Source organism: Eretmochelys imbricata, chromosome 4 (assembly GCF_965152235.1).
Source record: "Eretmochelys imbricata isolate rEreImb1 chromosome 4, rEreImb1.hap1, whole genome shotgun sequence".
Classification (NCBI taxonomy): Eukaryota; Metazoa; Chordata; order Testudines; family Cheloniidae; genus Eretmochelys; species Eretmochelys imbricata.
Genome location: NC_135575.1, coordinates 120423498 through 120444852, shown reverse-complemented (window position 1 = coordinate 120444852; position 21355 = coordinate 120423498). Strand labels below are relative to the sequence as shown.

Genomic DNA, 21355 nt, shown 5'->3' with positions numbered 1-21355 from the left:
AAACTAAACTTTAATAAAAACAAGAGCAAATCTGCATAGTTTCAATAATACTTTAAATCAGTATTTCTCAATGACCGGTATGTGAAACAGCACCGGTCTCTGAGATCTCCCTGACACAGTTTAGGAAGGCAGCAAGCTGGTCCCTGGTATTAAAAAGGCTGAGAAACACCGTGCTAAGTCATAACTCGAAGTTACACAGTGTATATCTACAATGCAGTCAGAGGTGTGAGTGCAGCCCGTGTAGACATACCCATGCCAACTTTGATGTAGCTGACCCAAATAATGATGATAATCATAGCAAAGCCACGGCATCACGGGCTGTACAGTCCCGCCCAGGATCCCTGAATATATACTTGAGCACTCATGCTGCCATGATTTCACTGCTATTGTTGTTTGAACTAGCTAGATCAAAGCTAGCTTGGGTATGGCTACACATGCTGCAGTAACACCTCTGACTGCTTTGTAGACGTACCCACAGGCTCTTAATAACAGGTTTAAGAACATCACATTTCTTAACATTCTCCTCTCTGAAGACATAGTAGTAATTCCGCTGTATTGCTTTTGGCTCACTTATGTTATGGAAAGAAAACCACGCGCATAGGCCCCCAAAGATATGCATGAATATGTCAGAGGGTCATGCACACATACACAGATGCTAAACTGAATGTAACAAAGTGTTACCCATCAATATTAGCTATGAAATAAAAAGCAGCATACTTGGAGAAAGACCAACGTGATTTGATCATGTTTAGTTTTGGGTATTTATGTCCTTACGTAGTAAAATTGTTTAAACCTTTTCCTGTCAAGTGTTTGAATCATGCTTCACAGGTTTTCCTGTGATACGTTGTTGATTTTCTTGTGTGTTCTGCAAGTTCATAGACTTTTGTCGTTCAATTGATGACACAGTAAAGGGCATTTATCTGTTGTAGGAAACAGATTCAAGGCTTTGTACCAACAATGGTGATGTAGTCACCATGTGAGGAGGGATGTGTGGTGGTTTGTCATGACAATTCAGACAAAGAGAAATTTAAGTTAGTTGCTGTGTATTGAGTGGGACAATAACTAGCAGAGCCAGCCACTGGTACCATCAGACTCTATGATCCTGGGCCCTACCTTCTCATCTGAGATATCTAGAAAAGTCTAGGTCATCTCAGTTTTCATTTGAAAATAAAAATCAAGCAAGACAAAACAAACCACAACTTTAATGCTTGTGAAAATATCCTTGAAAATGTGGTCACTGGTATTTTCCCCATCCTCTCCCCAAATATCAATCATAATTTAAACTTCCCTCAGAGCCACCCAGTTCTCGGCCTTAGTTGTCTGTGTAAACAATTGCTACAGGTCCTGTGATTTTTTTGCGGGGGAGGTCCTCAAATCAATTTTCAGGTGTAGATGGGAGATAATGTTTAAACCTACAATCCCAAAGGCCATCTTGTTGGGGGTACCATGGGGTTGTCAGACACAATTACAGTTCAGTGTAGTGTAGTTTAAATTTAAATGATTTTGGAACATATAACGCTTCTCAAACTGACAGTTATGTAATGAATTGGAAATCTCAGCAAAGCTGAAAGTTTGAGGTAAGGAGATTACTAAAATGTGCTTCGGTTAAATTTTAAGCACTTTCAGGGCCTGATCCAAGGAGGTGTAATTGATTTTGCTAAGAATTAAGAGTGCACAGCACCTCCCAGGATTGAGCCCATATTTCCTGAAGGCTTTTACGCTCCAAACCTGCAATAGTCTGATGAACAACTAAATAAATCTGATCAAAAGAGTAGTTGTCTAATGGCCCCTCTTCTTTTTCCTTCCCCTACAGCTTGTTGTTTTCCTGAGTGTTGAAACTTCACAGCATCTTAGAGATTGTCAGTGTTTGCAATGTCTGTACTGTTTTGAATTAGAACAGAGCACTGCAAACGTTATCTGCTTTTCTGTGGCGCTTATCACCATAGTACCAGAATGCCTCAAACATGAGATGTTTTAAAATTTTAGTACATACAAAATAGCAGCCAATATTGAATAATATACTCAGACTTCAGGGATAATAACATGGATGCAAAGATAGCAATATTGCTATCTTTGACACCAGATGGTGCTATTGCAAATGCTCTTGCAGTTTGTTTATCTGATTATATAACGGGTTAGTTCTTGAAGAAATGCTCATTGTCAGCTGTGAAATTTTCTTTTTCTGCCTGACTCTCTGTGAATCTTTCTGAATTATTTTTGAAATGTAGAGCCCACAAAGGTAAACAAAAACAGTTATATTTGAAACAAGCACCAGATCACAGAAAACGGAAGGTTTCTTGTGGGCTCATCATGAGTCTAATTAATTAATTATAATGTATTCTTTGCATATGCTAGCACCCACAACATCTGCTGTTCTTTCTAGAAACGAATAATTCTTGCCACAAGAAACTCAGTCTAAGAATACACTGTCAAGTACCCAGAGGTTAGGGGAAGGAGAACAAAAGGGAATTTTTATACATGTTAGCTAGCTTATACAAGGTTTCAGAGTAGCAGCCGCGTTAGTCTGTATTCGCAAAAAGAAAAGGAGTACTTGTGGCACCTTAGAGACTAATGGTTAGTCTCTAAGGTGCCACAAGTATTCCTTTTCTTTTAGCTTTATACAAGTTAGCTAGGATGGCAGAAGAGCGTTCTTGAGTGATATAAATGTGGAAAGGATTGGGGTGGCATGTTGTGGCTGTGGTCAGAAGCTTGTGCCAGACATAGGAGATTGCATGGAAAGAGGTGATTCAGTATGAAGGTGATTGTGACCTAGTGGACAGAGCACTGGCCTGCTGGGTGACCTTGGGCAAGTCACTTGGCTGCTCTTTGACTCAGTTTCCCCATCTGTAAAATGGGGGTAACAATGCTTACCTCTGTTATAAAGCACTTTGAGAGCTACTGATGAAAAGTGCTATAGGAGAGTTAGGTAGTATTATTAATATAATCTGACAAATGTACGGATGAGGCTGAGAATGTTGGAATGGAAAGATGACAAGTAGGGAAGGAACAAAGTTTATGCAGAGCTTTGAGTGTTAGAAGATGCTTACATTTGATGCAGTAGACGATGGGGAGCCAGCACAGGGATTTGGGAACAACAGCAATGTGATCAAATCAGCAGCAAAGAGGGTTATTTTTTATTTTAGCAGCCATGTTCTTTACGGAGTGAAGAAGGGCAATGTGCATGTTTGAGAGGCCAGAGAGGAAGATGTTGCAGTAGTCACATTAGGATATAATGATGACCTGCACAAGACATTTGTGAGGGAGAGAAAAGGACTGATCTTGGAGATGAGTAGGAGGAAGAAGCAGAATGAATTGAACTCTGCCTACGTGTGTGGGGCCAGGGGGAGGGAGGTGTTAAAATTACTCCCTATTTGCAGGCCTGAGTGACTGAGAGAAGGTGAGAACAGTGAGAACGCAGGGGAAATGTAGTATTCTGAGTGGGACTGGAGAGAGAGGGTAAGGTTTAAGGAGGTACCTAGTTGGATGTGACCCATCTAGAGTTCAGGAATGCAAGCTGAGGCCAGACTGCTGTCACACAAATACAGGTCCCTTTAGTCATGTAACACCAGCCTCTTTGTATGCTCAATTAAGATCTTTCCTCCAACCCTGCCTGTCTGCTGAATCGCTTGTTGGTAATGAAACCGTGTCAGGAGTTCTGTTTTGCCCATATTAGTACTAAACGGACAACAAGACAGTGAAGTGGTTTCAGAAAACCAGACTGGGGCTATGCCTACACAAGGATAAAACCCTGTGGCTGGCCCAGGTCAGCTGACTCCGGCTGGCAGGGCTCAGGCTCTGAGGCTGAAAAATTGCTGTGTACACATCTGGGCTCGGTCTGAAGCCTGAGCCGTGGGATCCTGTGAGGACGTATGTGGACGTGCGTGCACGCATGTCAGAGAAGGCAAGGTCAAATAAATGCACCTTGCAATTAGAGCAGAAGGTTATCAGGCATGTGATGGTCCTTAGTTCCTGTGAGAATTAATTCCAGAGTCTTGTGCTGGCCCTCGAAAACATTCTGTCTCCTTTCATGCTTTTTGTACTAAGCTAGTTTAACAATTAAAGTATCATGATTGGCATTTGAATTAGCACCTTTTGAAACAAACAAATGGGGTAGTTCCCTATAAAACTTAATCCTGCCATGATTGCAGGGACTACAGAACTAGATGACTTCTCGAGGTCCCTTCCAGTCCTACGATTCTGTGATTCTGTGCCTTGGAGGTATTGGTTTTCAAGTTCTCTGCAAACACAGGCAAACATCACTGCATTAGTTACATTCAGGTCATGTTTTCAAGGTTTTCTTTGCAGCCATATTGCTTGAGACTATCATATTTTTAATGACAGCTGAGACTCTGGAAGAGTTGAGAGTGCTACCCATTCACTCCTGATGATATTCCTTTGGCCATGCCCCAGGCTTTTGGGAAATATTGAACTAAGAGGTCTTTTCTACCAGTAATTTTGATGTTATGGTTGTTTTGCTTTAGTTTTGTCACAGTGCACTGCAGAAGCTTCGCTCAGACTGTTCTCTACTGAACTGCAAATCAAAACATCTTTCCCTATCAAGAAGGCCCAAGAGTGGGATTAGAGAGAACAACTGGCGCCAGAAAAGTCTGTTAGTTGAGGAAGTGAGGATTCCGAGAAGTTGAGTTTAATGGCACTGAGATGGCAGAATCAAGTGAACATATCTTTGGTAACTGATATTGACTCTACACAACCCAGGCTGGCATAGGGGAAGAGAGTGCTATTAACTCAATTGGGTTGAGAGAAGAGGAGTGATTGCGTGGAGTTTGTAAATATGACAGTTTATACTATAACCAATAAATACAATTGAATAAATCTTGCTGTCTAGCTACATGATAATACACATTGACCAGATATAAATGGTCAAAAATATCAATCTAAGTTAGGTAACTTACTGAACAGGTTAACAATTTATGGAGAGGTCTAGTTAGGATAGTCATTTGGGAGGAGAAAAGATTGTATTCATAAGGAAACCAGGAGAATAAACATTCTTTCATTCATCTGTGGGAGCTCTGGCTGACATGTTAAAACTTATTCAAGTAAACAGTATACCCTATTCATTTTCTCCTGTGAGAAATTGATTTCTTGATAAAGAATAATAGTTTCACAGACCAAAAGGATCAGTGCATTTTTCTAGTGAACAACAAATCACTTTTTAAATCCCCTGAATGCCCCAAATAACCAAGCTATGAAGGCATTCAGCTCATCCATGGGTACAGTGTAAAAATGTGTGCCAATTACTGACTACTACAGTTTGCAGTTGGATGCCCCAGTGCGAATTATTCACAAGGAGATTTTAAATTGCATATACAATAATCTCTTGCATACATCAACCAAGCTTTCACCCTTAGGTCATTGATTATCTTTGTGTGTTTTTTGTCTGTTACATTGGCTAAATCCCAAAGATCCTCAAAATATATTTGAGACTGTTTAATTTGATCTGTGGTCTGTAACACAGCTTGTACTCTGATTTGCTACGTATTAGTTCTAGATTTTGTAATTGTAATTAATTGCTGGTTTCTCTTTTGTGAACCATATTTGTAGTGATGTATTTTTTGCTACTGTTAATATTTCTGAATAAATATCTTTCAGGTTTGTGGATTCAGGGTTGGGCATTTTACCCAAAAATATAAGTAAAAGATTTTGAGGAGGCGTTTTTGACCAACGTGTTTGACTCTCTTGTCATTCCCAGAAAACATTGCATATGTGTGGTGACCTACTTCCCAACATCCTTTGCAGCAACTGTTGGCAGTGTTTGAATCAGTTTTGTTGGCCGTTACTGTTGGGTAGAAGTACATTTTATTGGCATTCTTTCTGTGGTAGGGAGGAGTTTGTAGCTTGTGGATGGAGGATATTTACACATAGGACAGTTGTCAGTTCCCTGAAATTCTGCCTCTTATTGTTCCATGTCATGCCTATGTCAGTGCTGTTCGAAGCTGCAGAGAGAGTGGCAGTTTGTCCTTCAAGGCTGCTTGCTTTTCAGAGGTGTTGTTTTTAAGTAATTCATTTTCAGTTTTAGGCAGGGGTACTGTAGATCTACCCAGTAATGCCAAAGCTCGAGATATTTTGTAAACATCTGATCTTTGCAGGTTGTATGAGGGTTTCACTCAGGGCTCTGATTCAGTGGCACATGCCAGTACAGCATACCGGCACCTTTTAATGCTGTCAGAATCTAAGCTTTCAATGGGGGAGAGAGGTAAGTCTCTGGCTGATACATTCAGGTTACATTTCTGAGGCAAAGTGACATAGGCCTGCATTTGCAGACCCTGAAACAGTAGCTTTGAGGAGTGTCACCTGCCCCATTTGTCTCTGAGTGCTAACGCAGATGCAAGGGAGAATACTTTAAATATCAACACTGTTAACTCACTGCTCATGAAAGCATGTAAGAAAAGGGAGGGAACAAGGATTGTGCAGATCTGTATAATCTCCTTTGAATGCCAGCTCATTTTGGCACCACAGTTGAGTGGGCTTGGGGAAGTACCGCCGTTCTTTACACCCCAGCCAGGAAGGAGTCAAGCCCAAGCAGGAAAGGAGTCTGAACTCTGAGCAATCCATGAGTGGCATCTCTGGGGGCGGGACTCTTGTTGTGGGTGGAAGAGTAGCACTGTCTGTCTTTCTGCCCATCTGGTGTTTGATTTCAAGGGAGGGTTGAGAATGGGGATGCTGGATGTTTTACTATAAAAGACAACAATGTATAGACATCACATTTCTTTTTCCTCTCCATTTTAAAATATATATATTTCCAAATGCTTAGGGTGTCTGGCCAATGTATTAGTCTGGATTTGTGTTTTGGTGTTTGCTAACTTTAAGGGATATTAAGTTCAATGATACATGCAGAGGAGCTCGGCTCCTCCTCTTCTCTCAGGCTTTTAAGATGTGCACATGGTATCTGATATGCGGTCTAAGGTATTATGTAGGCTGCCTAACAATATTCAGTGATGTATGTGGGAGTCAGTCACCTGGTTACTCTTCTATCTAGTAAAAGCTTTTATTTGATTATTCTGTTTCCAGAGCTACTTGTGGAAGAAAAACATTGTTTTCAGAACAGACTTGGTAGAAGTACCTTTGTAGACATTAGGGAAAGAATAGTAGTTTTGGTAGGCTTTTAACTGCAATGGTTCCTGCAATATCTCTGGGAATAATGATAAGCACTCCCTAGGTTTTTATAGGTCCCCATTACTTCAGTGTCTGAAAGCCTTGTATTTTAATTTGTCTTCATAACACCTCTGTGAAGTGTAATCCCTATTTTACCAAGGGATTAAGTGATTTGTTCAAGGTCACACAAGGAGTCTGTGACTGAGTTGTGAATTGAACCTGGACCATTGAGTTACTATGGTGTATATCATTTTCCCTGTGTAGATTTAAATGGCCTTCTGTTGCTCAAGGTTACTGCTGCCCTGGGAACTTTTGTCTCAGCAGCTGTAGTGGTTGATCAGATTTTCTGTTTCCGAACTGCTAGGAGTTTTCTCATGTCAGAGGCTTACATGCTGCAGACCTGTGATACCACCATGATTATACAGTATTTCCATTGTTCCTATCCATGGAATGGAGGTGACAAAAACATTTTAAAAACATGGCAAACAATTCATTCCAATATATTTACATTTACTTGTTGCTCCTTATGCAAGAAACTGCCTCCCTTAAGTAATATATAAAGTCAATACCTTGTCCTCCCTTCAAATCCTTTCTCAAGATCCAATTATACTGTGATTCCTGCTGCAAATGGCCTGCAATGATTACTTATGTTATGTTTTGTCTTGTTGATATAATTAAAAAATCCTCTTTTATTTTGCAAGTTTTGCATGGAGCTAGTCTATGTAACTGTGTGCCTCTGTCATTGTTGATCTCTTCCTCCTCCCCACCCATTCTGCATTTGTTTGTTACATCTAATTGTTACATTTTGCCTTTATTTAAAAGGTAAGTTCTGTGGGGCTAGGGCTGGCTTACTCTGTGATTGTACAGTGTCTTGCACATTGGGGCCTCAGTCTGATTTATTACTGTAGTGCCAATCTTCTTCTTTTGTATGGGTTGGGTAGGTAGTAACGACTGTAAATTTATATCTAGATTTGCTAGCCAGCACATTGCTGCAGCAATGAGCTGGTGAATGTCCTTTAGGCCCCCAGTGAAGGAACGAAGGGGACACTCAGATATGATGTGCTCCATCGTTTGTGCCTGGTTACCAGAGTCACAATCAGATGTTTGCCTCATTTTCCATTTAAAGAGGGGTTGTCCACATCTTCCATGAGATGTCCTGATCCAATTCAGTCTGCACCAGTCTTTCCGACATAAATCAAATTCCCAGTGGTTCCTTGGCAGGGTCAATGACGAGCTCTTTGTTTTGAGCGGTCAAAACGTTCCACATGGCTCTCCATTGAGCCTCACCGTTGAAGTTGGGTGCAAGGGTCTTTATATGGTTCCATGGAGGGTTGTGGGATTTTACTCTTGTCTTCGGCTGGTTCTGCAGGTCATTGTGCAATGGGAGCCTCATGTTTGCATTGACATGGTTTAGAAAGAGAGATGTCTGGGCAGCTCTTCTAATCTGTGGAAGTTGGATGTGTGATGGAACTGGGAGCCAGTCAACTGGAGGCAATTTGAGCATCCCTCACACTATGCACATAGCGCTACTGAGTTGAGTGTCAAGGAGTTTAGTGTGACTGCTGAGAGACCACATCGGCACACAGTACTCAGCCGCAGAATGTACCAAGGCAATTGTTGTGGTTCGCAGGGTCCGTGGACTGGAGCCCCATAATGTTCCTGCCAGTTTCCTGATAAGCGTAACATGACACCTGACCTTATTGCTGGTGTTCTCGAGGTGTTGTCGAAAGGTCAAACTCCGGTCCCATGTAATGCCAAGATACTTTGGATTAGCCTCATGGCTGACGCTCTCACTGCAGAACTGCACATCAAGTTTGGCATTAGCCATTTTATTGTTCAGATGGAAAGCTATTACTATGGGGTTTTTTCGGGTTAGGCCTAAATTTTCAGTGTTGGAAATAATCAGCCATTGTGCTGAGATCTTGAGTTATGGCATGGCTGATGGTATGAAGGCTTGTATGCTGAACAGCTAGGGCAATGTCATCCGCATAGATGAATTTCCTTAACTCCATTGCTGATATGTCCGCGGCGTATAGATTAAAAACTGTCGGGGCCAGGACAGAGCCCTGAGGGATGCCAGTCAGCATTCTTTATTGAATAATGCAAGGTCTGTGGTGTAGAACACACTGCAGTGTGTGTACATCTGTTTTAAAGCAATGCTGGTGTGCTTTATTGATTGCTAAAGCTCCTCCATGCCATAGAAGCTAGGTACTGTAATTACACAAATTTTAACAAATATATAAATTACACAGACAACGAGAATAACTGAAGATTTTAAACTAAAAATACCTCAGCCAAATTCAGTAAATAAGAGCCTCACATTGTGCATTAAATCCTGACAAACTCTAGCTCTAGTAGCTGTCAAGCAAGGGTTGGGGAGGGAAGATTATAGGAATTTGTGACAGAAAATTAAATGCAGATGTAAATCCTTGGAGATATGAAAGTTTATAGGACTCTCTGAAGCTATAGAAAGCCTAGCTGATCAGTTGAGGGAAGGTTGTTGAATGTCAAATTGCTGCCAAAACTCCAGACCAGTGGGGCAGAGGAAACCAAGTATCAGAGATACTTCTTTACAGTGCTGAAAGAAACCAAGAGTAGTGACCAAAAGCCCATATCATACGTTCTGGGGAGTTTGACGTCTAAACCCACATTTTGTGGCTTTGGCCCCAGTTCTGCTTGTTTAAGTGAAGGGTTTTGTTGTAAGAGAAGCAATACGCTTCCATAGTAGGGTGATGTAATCTAGCTTCCAAAACGTGAGAGCACCCTGCAGTGTGCACAGATGAGTCCCGCAGCTGCCCCCAGTCTTTCAGATAACATGGGCCCAGGTGACTGAGGGTCTCGAAGATAATGACAACACCTTGGCTAAAATCCAGAAGCAAGTATTGCAGAGAGCAAGATCAGAGATGTAGACCTATATCAATGGCTATATTGCCCATCCTACTTGAAAAGTCAGTCAGATGTGTTCTGCACCATTTGAAACTCCCTAGTGAGCTCCATTAAGTACAGTGGTTACAATAGACTTGTTCAGAGGTGACAAAGATTTGGGTATTTGTTGCAGGGGCAACATTAGATCAGACCAGTCTCTGCCCCCAGTTTGCAATTAACATCCCCCCAAATTTTGTAAGAGATTCCTGACTCAAGGGAATTATCCTGTGAGAGATTGTTCATTAAACTATTTTGGGCTCATGTAATGCTGTCAAGTAATATTTATTAATTTAACATTTTAATTGTAATAACAGAGAGAGGCCTCAGTCTGGTAAGGGCCTTACTGTCATAGGTTTTTACAACACCTAGCACATTGTATCGTTTCCTGGCTGCATTACAGTGAACTTGTCATTCCAACAAGCAGAGCCATTCAAATGTCAACCGTGGTGCTTCTTGATCATTGCTTTCTGTGGAGTTTGGACTTTTAAAAGTATTATTCTTACAGTTTTTTACATGCCTTATTTGAAAAGAGGTCTCTAATACAATTTAAGGATATGACTACCTGGGACAGCACTTGTGAAACTTCAGTACAGGAAACCTGTGCAGTTTTTACATAGGGATAAAGACATTTGCACTTTTGCTTTCTCCTAAAACATCACAGGTGGTATTTTTAAAAACACTCAGCATTGGCCCAACTCGGCTCCAAGAGTGCTTTCAAAAATTCCATTCCATGGGTCCATTGAAAAGAAAATAGGATTGTCAGTTTAGGAACTTAGTAAATTTGATATTTCTAACGGCCGGTCTGCAATATAGTCAGCACATGATTCCAGTTAATTTGATTTATATCTGATGGCTGGAAACAAAGTATTATTACATTTAACTTATTGAAGTTGTGACTGCTCTCGCTTTACCCATTCAGTCACTATTTATTACAGAGAGAAGAGAAGTGAAGCAGGAAACGTAGGTCATCTGAAGCTTGTGGAAAGTACGCCTTAGGCATTGTGAACTATGAATGTCTTCTTTCACATAGAAAGTTATTGGCTGATTATAAGGGGTGTTTTCTAGAAAACATAGGTGAGTTGGCAGTCACTTTATAAAATCTGCACATTGTACCCTTGCAATTTGTCTTTATTGTTGTGTAATAGTGGTAATTTTTAAACCAGGAAATATCCCTTCTTTTTCCAGCTTTCAGTAATGTTGAATAAATGTTAGGGTTGCATATTTAGCACAGAACTACTCTCACTTTTAACAAGCCTAACTATGCTCATTGGGTGGTCTGAATAGCACAGTGAGGTTTGTCAGGTTAGGGAGAATAAAAAGAGGTTTCCTAAAACAGTGTTTCCCTGCTCCCTAATAACCAGGCAAGATGAGCATCCTAGAGAATGAGAAAGCCCTTGTGGCCCACTCCTTGCTGCATGGATGATTACCAGTGTCCTGGAAACTGTTATCCTGGTATATTTAAATCTGGATGACATGCATTGCAAATCTCATGCTGCTACTGATATGACCATCATGAAATTACTAAAAAATTATAGATGATAGTTCTTTGAAACAAAAAGTATATACTATTCAGGATAATTCTATATTAGACTTCATTCTGAAATACAATGATGAATTGATTATTGAACTAAATTAATGGTTACCTATGTGCAAGTGACCATGATCTGACTTCATTTATATGCAAATAGAATGTAGTCCCAACTAGGAAGATATGCATGACACTTTAAAAGGGTCAGTTTACCAAAGCTGAAAACAATTATGAGCAAAGTTCATTAGGAGGAAAAATGTAAACAAAATAGTGTGAATGATAATTGAGCATTGTTTAAGTAAACTCTGCTAGATGCCTCCATACCATCAATTCTGCAATGACAAAGGAAAGCTTTGTGCATTAAAAAGTCATTCTGGTTAAGAAGGGAAGTGAAAGCAGCAATAAAAAACATAGAAAAAACATTATATGTAACAGTGGAAAAGGGGGAAAGCTGATCTCAGTGACTATAAATTAACAGTAAAAAAAAAAAAAAGCAGACAACTGATAAGGGAAGCTAAAGTTATCAATGAGAAATCACTGTGGCCAGTAGGATTAAGGACAATCAGAAGGATTATTAAGAACATGTTAGGTAGAAAACAAATCATAGCAATGGTATAGATCCATTACTAGACAGAAATGGTAAAATTATTGTTAATGTAGAAAAAGCAGAAGTGTTCAATAACTATTTCTGTTATATATTTGGAAAGTTGCAGTCTGACTTATGCACAGCTTAGAAAGATAATTCATTACTTTCTGCTTTGACAGTAACAAGGGAGGACATTTAAACAGCAGCTGGTAAAGTTAAACATTTTAAAATCTTCAGGATTGGATAAATTGCACCCAAGAGTTTTAAAAGAATTGGTTATTTGAAAGAAATGAGTTCTCTGAGCCACTGACATTAACATTTAACAAATCTTGGAATACTGTGAAAGTCCCAAAGGGCTTAAAAGTAAACAAACACCCCCCCCCCCGAAAACCGCATGCTGTGCCAATATTTAAAAGGATTTGGATAACTGTAGCCTAACATCAATACTGTGCAAAATCATGGAAAAAGATTAAGTAAACAAAGACTATCCAGGGCAGGTGTTTGTCTAACCTGTTCTAAAAAGCCTCCAGCAACTGGGATTCCATAACTTTCTTAGGCAATCTGTTCCAGTACTTAACTATCCTTAGAGCTAGAAAGTGTTGTTTTCTAATATCTAACTAGAATCTCTCTTGCTGCAAAGTAAGCTGATTACTACTTGTGCTATTCTCTGTGGATATGGAGAATAGTGGATCACCATCCTCTTTGTAACAATCTTTTACATATTTGAAGACTGTGATTTCCCTCAGACTTCTCTTCTCTAGACTAAACATTCCCAGTTCTTTCAACCTTTCCTCAGAAGACATATTTCCTAAACTACTTCTCCTCTGGACTTCAAGTTGTTCACATCTTTCTTAAAGAGTGGTGCTCAAATCTGGACACAGTACTCCAACTGAGGCCTCACCAGTGCCAAATAGAGCGCATCAGTTATCTCCCATGTCTGACAGATGGCACCCTGTTTATACACCCCAGAATGACATTTGCCTTTTTCTCAGCCGCATCATACTGTTGACTCATATTCAATTTATGATCCAGGATAACCCGCACATCCTTTTCAGCAGTACTTCTGCCTAGCCAATTATTCCCCGTTTTGTACATTTGATATTTTCCTTCCTAAGTGTAGTACTTTGTATTTGTCTTTACTGAATTTCATGTTACTGACTTTTAGATTATTTCTCCAATTTATCAAGGTAATTTTTTTATTTTAATCCTGTCCTTCAAAATGCTTGAAACCTCTCTGCATGCCATCTGCAAATTGTATAAGCACATTCTCCACTCCATGCTCCAGGTCACTATTGAAAATTTTGAATAGTACCAAACCCCAGACAGATCCCCGGGGGACCCCGCTTGATATGCCCTCCTAGCTTCACAGTGAACAGTATTCAAGAGCGATAACTACTCTTTGAGTTTGGTCTTTCAACTGGTTGTGCACCCTCCTTATAGTAATTGCATCTAGATTATATTTCATTAATTTTCTTATGAGAATATCGTGTGGAACTCTGTCAAAAGCCTTATTAAAGTCTAGCTATATCATGTCTACTGCTTCCCATGTATCTACTAGGCTGGTTACTCTGTCATAGAAGGAAATTAGACAGGTTGGCATGATTTGTTCCTGACAAATTGATATTGGTTATTACTTACCACCTTGTTATCCTACAGATTTGAGCAAATCTGTGAACCTGTTTATTTGAGAATTTATTCCAGTATCTTTCCAGGTGTTCAAGTTAGGCTGACTGGTCTATGAATTCCCCGAGTCCTCTTTTTTCCCTTTTGTGAAGTTAGGTATTATAATTGCCCTTCTCTAGTTCTCTGCATTGGTGAACTCATACTTTTCAGAATGTACCATTTTATAATTTTATACTGTAATTTGGTGATTCTGAATCTAAGAACAATTGGACTAGAACTCTTACTAGAAACTTAACCACTAAAATTCATTTTCCTGGACTTTCAATAAGGTTTTCCTTTGTTGTTACGATTTGTTTTTTCTTACTGTTCTGAGGAAGAGAGACAATAAGTCTACTAGCAAATACAGTATTTCCATTTATAACTGTTATAATCCATCAATTCCTTTTCTGATAGTGGGCATTCATGATAACCCAGTATTCCGAAGTATTTTGATTTTTCTAACCTCACCAAACCTGCTTGGGCTAACAGTGGAATTTGAACCCAGGATCTTCAGAGCTAAAAAACCAAAGACCCTACTGCTAGAGCTAAGGAACTATGTGCATTAGATAAAAACAGTAGCAGACTCATAAATCTCTTATGTGGATCACTCAGGTAGGACAGAGACCACAAATGCTTAGTTTTGGTAACAGAAAAATACTTTATTTTTGCAGCTCTAATATTATTGTTGGATCCTGACTACTGACACTAAATTTTCTTTTGGAAAATTTGTCTACAGTTCAGATGTTCTTACCTTCAAGCATATAAAAATCCCACCGTTTACTAATTACTGTATGCATCCAAAACTCCATAAACTTCGATGTGCAGCATAATAAATGGATGTGTTGTTATGGGGTAACTTTTAAGCATTTTGCTTGTATTGTCCTCCTTTGCTGATTATCATTCTGCTTGCTTCAGTTCTGATTCCGGTTTGTTACTTCTAGTTTCTTCTTCATTTCTGTTCCTACACTATTTAAACAAGGTTCAGTTTTACACTGAGAAGAAGTCTAACTACAATAATTAGCTTACTGTGTTTGTAGTGCCTTAAAAGTATTATGAAACGAAGTCTGCATGACTGGGAATATTTTGATGGTATATAAATATTGGCTTTCACTACATTGGATTTTCCATTTGATTTGAGGTACAGTATGATTAGTGGCTGCAAATTTATACAAAAGAGCTCAGGATGAAGGCTTTAAATCACTTAACACTGGGCAGTCCCAGTTAATTACTGAACTATGTAAATTAATGTTAGCTAATAGAGACACTAATATTTTTGTCTTCATTTTTAAATTTTTTATTAGTATTGCTGCAAAGCATAGATTTATAAAGATAAGTAGATTATAAAATCTAGTACATAAGAGTTATTTGTCTTCATGAATGAAACTTCAGAGAATACAGCAAGGAGTTTTTATATTATTTCAAATAATCAGATACAAGAGTCAATACTTTTGATCAACTTAATATAACACAATATCGAGCAGGTAGAGAAGGAAATATAGAGGAAGAGGGTGAATTCGCTAACAGGGTATCTGTTTGGTTTACATGTCTGTCTTTTAACCCCCCCCTCCCCCCAAAAAAAAAATTGCTAAAGAACCCCAGAAACATATGGAATTAAAATAATCTAAAATAAAAAACCACAAAACTATTGATCAAAACAAGCTATTAAGCTGAGAATTTTTGTGATTACCTCCAGCTATTATTTTCTCAGGAGATGTTCTGTTTAGCTTTATGAAAAATAATCAGAAATGGAAGAAGATGGTACATGTTGTTTTATGTAAAAGGAATGCGGTGTGTGAGACTAATTACTATGCATTCAGAGTCTATATTACACCAAATGCAGTGTATTGAGCTATTTTCCAAATAGCACTTAGAACTCTACAAGTCAGTTATACTTGAAAGGAGGCTAGATATTGTAAGTGTGATGGATGTATCCATTTTTCCTACAGAGAAAAGCAATGTCGTTTTTATGCATCTTACTGTTATCTGGGAATCAGTTGAGTATGAAGTAATGTATGATTTAACAGCTTTGGAAGACGAAGGCTTTTTTCCCAGCTGTTGTGTGTGTTACATGTCAGTGATAAAGGGAATACTGCATTTCTTCATATATTGAAGCTGCTGGCGCAATTCATTTCACAGTCATCTTTAAAGCATGCAACCCAAAGGTACTCAGTGTGGAACCTGAAATGCATTATTTAAAAAATAAACCTAACCTAAAGGAAGATGTATTTTTTAAAATATGCATCCCAAACTAAACAAAACCACTCTCAATTCCCCCACTTTACCCCAAATATTGCAAATCCCCAAACCAAGACACTTGTTTCCAAAATAATATTCTTAGTACTTTTTCATCTATAGGTCTTGTTTTCCTAACCCCCCTTAGGCATTTTTGAATCTCTCCCCATAATTACTTACTTGCATGTACCTACTGTATTGTTAGGAGGAAGCCTACTTTACAAAAGAGGATAGGTGCTATGATCCCTGTTTTATAGATGGGAAACTGAGACACAGAGCTGTGAAACCACTTGTCCAAAATCACATAACAGGTCAAAGTTAGAACTACGAATATATCCCAGCTCTCCTGACTTTCTATGCATTGCATTATGCACTTAATGTTGCTAACTGATCAAAATGTAATCATGTATAATATTCTTTATAGAACCCGAGTATTCTAAAAACAAGAGAATGAATAATTAAGATGTCAGAAATCATACAGTGCTCACAAATTAAACAGTCTTTCCAAGGATAAAGAAATTGCTGTTTCACCACAACATATCATAATAACCTTATCACTAGCCTGTGGATTATTGGGCTTTTTATGTATTTTTTTCTCGATATTTTGATTGTGTTTTTAAAGTAGTGTGCTCAATGGGAAATAAAATATATCAGTGATTCTAGAATCGTTCAAGTACTTGTAATTGCTGCTTTCGAGGACAACATTGTACATGTAGGAGGAAAATAAATATGTAATTTATTTTTGGTAGAATTACTTACATATGTGGACTTGCATTACATAATTTTGTTTTGTTTTCCAACAATTTATGCGGTGGTTACTTTTTATCAATAAATTCAAAATATAGTATTTATTTTGGGTGATAATATACAGAAGCTTTTTCCCCACATCTTAGTTTCTGTGTGATTTTTTTTCTCTTCATTTTATCCAAGGTGGCTTCCTCCTAATAATACAGTAGGTACATGCAAGTAAGTAATTATGGGGAGAGATTCAAAAATGCCTAAGGGGGGTTAGGAAAACAAGACCCACTGAAAGTCATCTAAATCCCTCCTATGTCCCTGAGTTGCTTTTGAAACTTTCCCCCTTAGTTTGCTTTGGGAGAGCTTTAGATATAAGGCATCTCATGTTCTTTATTTAAAATTATGTGGGAGCCATACAATCCTTTTGTCTACTGTACAATGGAATATTTTAATTTTGCTACATATTTAATTAATGGAATAATTATTACTATAAGAAAACATCTGTTTATTTCAGACAGGAGGTTTGTGTGCAGAATGACAGTAAGTTTAGGATTCTGAATAGATGTTACTCTTCCTAAAATGTAAGAACTGTTTTCTGATTTTATTGGAATCAAGACCAAAACTCCCACCCACTTCAATTGTACCAGCATATGACCCCAAGTAAAATTTGAATGCAGTTTTGTAGTGTGTGTGTGTGTGTTCTGAATGGATGAGGAGAGAGGATGCAGGGATAGACCAAAAAAAAATACCCACGCAAAAGCCAAAAATGAGTTAGTCTGTGGTAGAGCTCGTCGGGAAATTTTCAGCAAAACAGGGTCTTGAACTTGGGTCTCCCATATGCCATATGAGTGAACCCACCCTCAGGCTATTTGTGTGGGTGTGATTGATTTATTGATTGTGATTTTTCATCCAAAAATATTGAAAGGTCTATTTTGGGATGATGCAGAATGGGAAAATTTTCATGGAAGAAGAAGACCGTTTCTCACCCAGCTCTACTCTGAGGTTTGAAACACAGTTGGTTTACAGGAAGCTGTCAGTAGCACATGTAAGTCCAATAATATAGAACTACGTGTTAGACACCATACAGGCACTGCAAGGATGGTCCCATATAAGTACCTAGATGTATAGTACTGTGTCCCAGGTGCTTTCAGTTGTCTTCAGGAGAGAGCACTTCCTCTGCATCCCTCAGGCAGCTTCTGAGGTATATTAAAAGATGAGTCTCCCTCTGTACCCTACGTACTTTACAGAATGCACCACTGCATGCTTTGTAAAGTGCACATAAGATTCACAAGGATTGAGACAAGGACTTCAGGCCCTGTGCATCTTGTCAAATGCATAATCATGTGTGGGAGGTCACTGCACTTTATAAGGGACTAAAACAAAGGCTTCCACATGGACAAGCAGCTTAATTCCCCAGTCCCCATCACTTGATGTCTTCAAAGGGGGCTGTGGCTGGCTGGAAGCTTTTAGAGGACAGTGGATTGTCAGGTTGTGGAGGGATGTAGGGAACAGTGTTATGGGGAGAGATGGTTTGCATGAGAAGAAACGCAAGTTGTCCTAGCAGGCACCTTCCACAATTGCAAAACTATTGAGTGTCACGGAATAAGAGCACTCCTGTTGTGTGGCTCCTTAACACGCCTACAGCTACAGAAACGCCTGTCAGCTGGTGAAGCTTGTGAGAGAGGTCGCTGTGGCCTCCTAGGAGGTGGGGTCAAGGAGCCATTAACTTTGGAACTCTTCTGTGGACATTAGCAGTGTACTTATCTCCTGTACAGGCCCAACAGAGCAAGAGGAGAGGGAAGTCCTCTTTCTGCACACCTTGGGAGGACCAAGCAAGAACAGTTTAAGTCCAGTGGTTTTCAGAAAGATAGGAGAGGTTGTAAACAGGGGTTAGAATGGGAACTTCTATACAATCATAATTTCAGTGGTGGCTGTTCTGCTATGATATTGAACAGAACCTTCACAACAAGAAGGTACAACCAAAACAAAACTAGGTCCTAGCCTTGTTTCAAAAATGGAATCTGAAATACTCATTGATCAAGTACTACAGGATATATTCATAAACAGAATTGTGAACACAATATTGGAGAAGGATGATAAGTTTGTATGTCTTTTCCATTTCTGTGCACTCATAATATGGTGCTGCTTAATAACTCATATTAGTGTGAAATCAAATTCCCATGAACCTAGGTATGTGGTAAATGTGAGTTTCCTGGGTGGTTTTCTTCACTCAGTGGTAGTGCGCTTGATGTTGCGATTGATGTCCGGGATTGCAGTCTCTCATTCTTAAATATTGTAAATGTATAAGAATTTGCATGCTGTAAATAAAAAGGTCTACATGTTCTCCAGTTTAGTATGTAAAAATTGTTGCAAGGAACAAAATCTCTACTCTTGGAAAATTTCCAGGATCCTACAGCAATTCACTCATGCTTATGTGCTCAGAAGTTGCGGGCAGCTTGACTCTGATTAAATGCTATCAATAGTACCTGAGACAAGGTGGGCGAGGTAACGTCTTTTATTGGACACACTTCTGTTGGTGGAAGGGCTTTTGAGCTTCATTAACCTCTTCCTCCGGTCTAGGGAAGGTAATCAGAGTGTCTTCAATAATACCTGTTCAGTAAGTGGCACCTTATTAGAGTTCTTCTTCTCATCCTCTAATGTCTAAGGCTGCAATTCAGCAAAGTGCTTAGGCATATGCTTAAGTTCACCCCTGTTCAGCAAAGCACTCAAGCTTTGAACTGCTTAAAATTAAGTACGTGCTTATGTTACTTCATTCCACAGACCTACTGCTCTCTGCAGTTAAAACCACAGTTTGGATTTGTGTGCTAGAAAATGTAAGACATTTAATTAAAGCCTTGTAATTATTATCTGTGTTAATAGCCTTGACTAGTATAGGCCAATTTATGTTCATAAAGTATTAGAAACGGAATTAAGAAATTTTCCATCTCTTCCTATGAATACTTTATAAATCCTTGCCAAGCTAGTTACTTGCAAGGAGAAATATCCAAGTGTGCTTTTCCTGAAAATTCCTAATAAGAGTATGTGCTGAAAATGCTTCTATAAACTGAGTGTCTGAGACTAGGAAACCATGGATATCTGGTCTATAAAATTGGTTTTAATATGCTTAAACATCAATCCTAAACTGCTAAAATATGTAGTGCAGCCTCCCCAAGGCAAGTGCCTTTTATTTAAGACCATCATGTTCATCTTACTAGATCTATACAAATTGCATATTCCTTTAACAAAAAATCCAAATTTTGAAAGTCTATTATAAATTTTACCAGGTACAAAATAATTTAAAAATAAACAAAACATATACACACACATACAAAATGGGAGGTGACTGCCGAGGAAGGATTACTGCAGAAAGGAATCTGGGGGTCATAGTGGATCACAAGCTAAATATGAGTCAACAGTGTAATGCTGTTGCAAAAAAAAGCAAACATTATTCTGGGATGTATTAGCAGGAGCATTGTAAGCAAGACACAAGAAGTAATTCTTCTGCTCTACTCCGTGCTGATTAGGCCTCAACTGGAGTATTGCGTCCAGTTCTGGGAGCCACATTTCAGGGAAGATGTGGACAGATTAGAGAAAGTCCAGAGAAGAGTAACAAAAATGATTAAAGGTCTAGAAAACATGACCTATGAGGGAAGATTGAAAAAATTGGGTTTGTTTAGTCTGGAGAAGAGAAGACTGAGAGGGGACATAACAGTTTTCAAGTACATAAAAGGTGGTTACAAGGAGGCGGGAGAAAAATTGTTCTCCTTAACCTCTGAGGATAGGGCAAGAAGCAATGGGCTCAAATTGCAGCAAGGGCGGTTAAGGCTGGACATTAGGAAAAACTTCCTAACTGTCAGAGTGGTTAAGCACTGGAATAAATTGCCTAGGGAGGTTGTGGAATCTCCATCATTGTCCAACCTGCTCTTAAAAATCCCCAAACACCGGTCAGGGATGATGTAGATAATACGTAGTCCTGCCTTGAGTGCAGGGAACTGGACTAGATGACCTTTCGAGATCCCTTTCAGTTCTATGATTCTATGATGAAACAATAACAGGAGCAAGCTTACTGATCTAATTTAAAAAAATCCCTTTAGCATCTTGATGGATAGAAGGTTACTTTCATTATGGGTCCTTGACTTTCTCTTCTTAGGATTCACTAAATCATAGGAAAGAGTCTATTGCTGCATGTAGACTGCTGTATTATTAATCTTTGGCTTAAAGGCAGAAGATGAAATCATTCTGTGAAGGAAAAATCTTGGTAAAAGAGACATTTTTTTAAATGGAATCAGTGTTCTCTGCCTGGCAGTTTAGTCACTAACCAAACAGAACAGCAATTGGTTTTGCCTGATGTCTAGGAAGATTCTTTTTAACTGACATTTCTTGCCCACATGTTTTCTGCCTCTCTTTATTTATTCTAATATTTCAGTCATGATGACTAATTAACAATTTTACCTGCTAGAAATCAAGTTGAATCTGAGTAGTATTGATTAATTTTGAAATCAAAGCTGAAATTCTGAATTTTGCATGGAAATTTCTAGTAAAATATAAAATATTTTGCATATAAAATAACA

At 38.9% G+C, this 21355-nt stretch overlaps 1 protein-coding gene across 4 annotated transcripts in view; it reads left to right on the top strand.

The window, feature by feature from the left end:
- The window catches only part of JAKMIP1 (janus kinase and microtubule interacting protein 1), a 247120-nt gene that overhangs the window by 98137 nt on the left and 127628 nt on the right, over positions 1-21355 (top strand). The gene's annotated exons all lie outside the window — the stretch shown is intronic.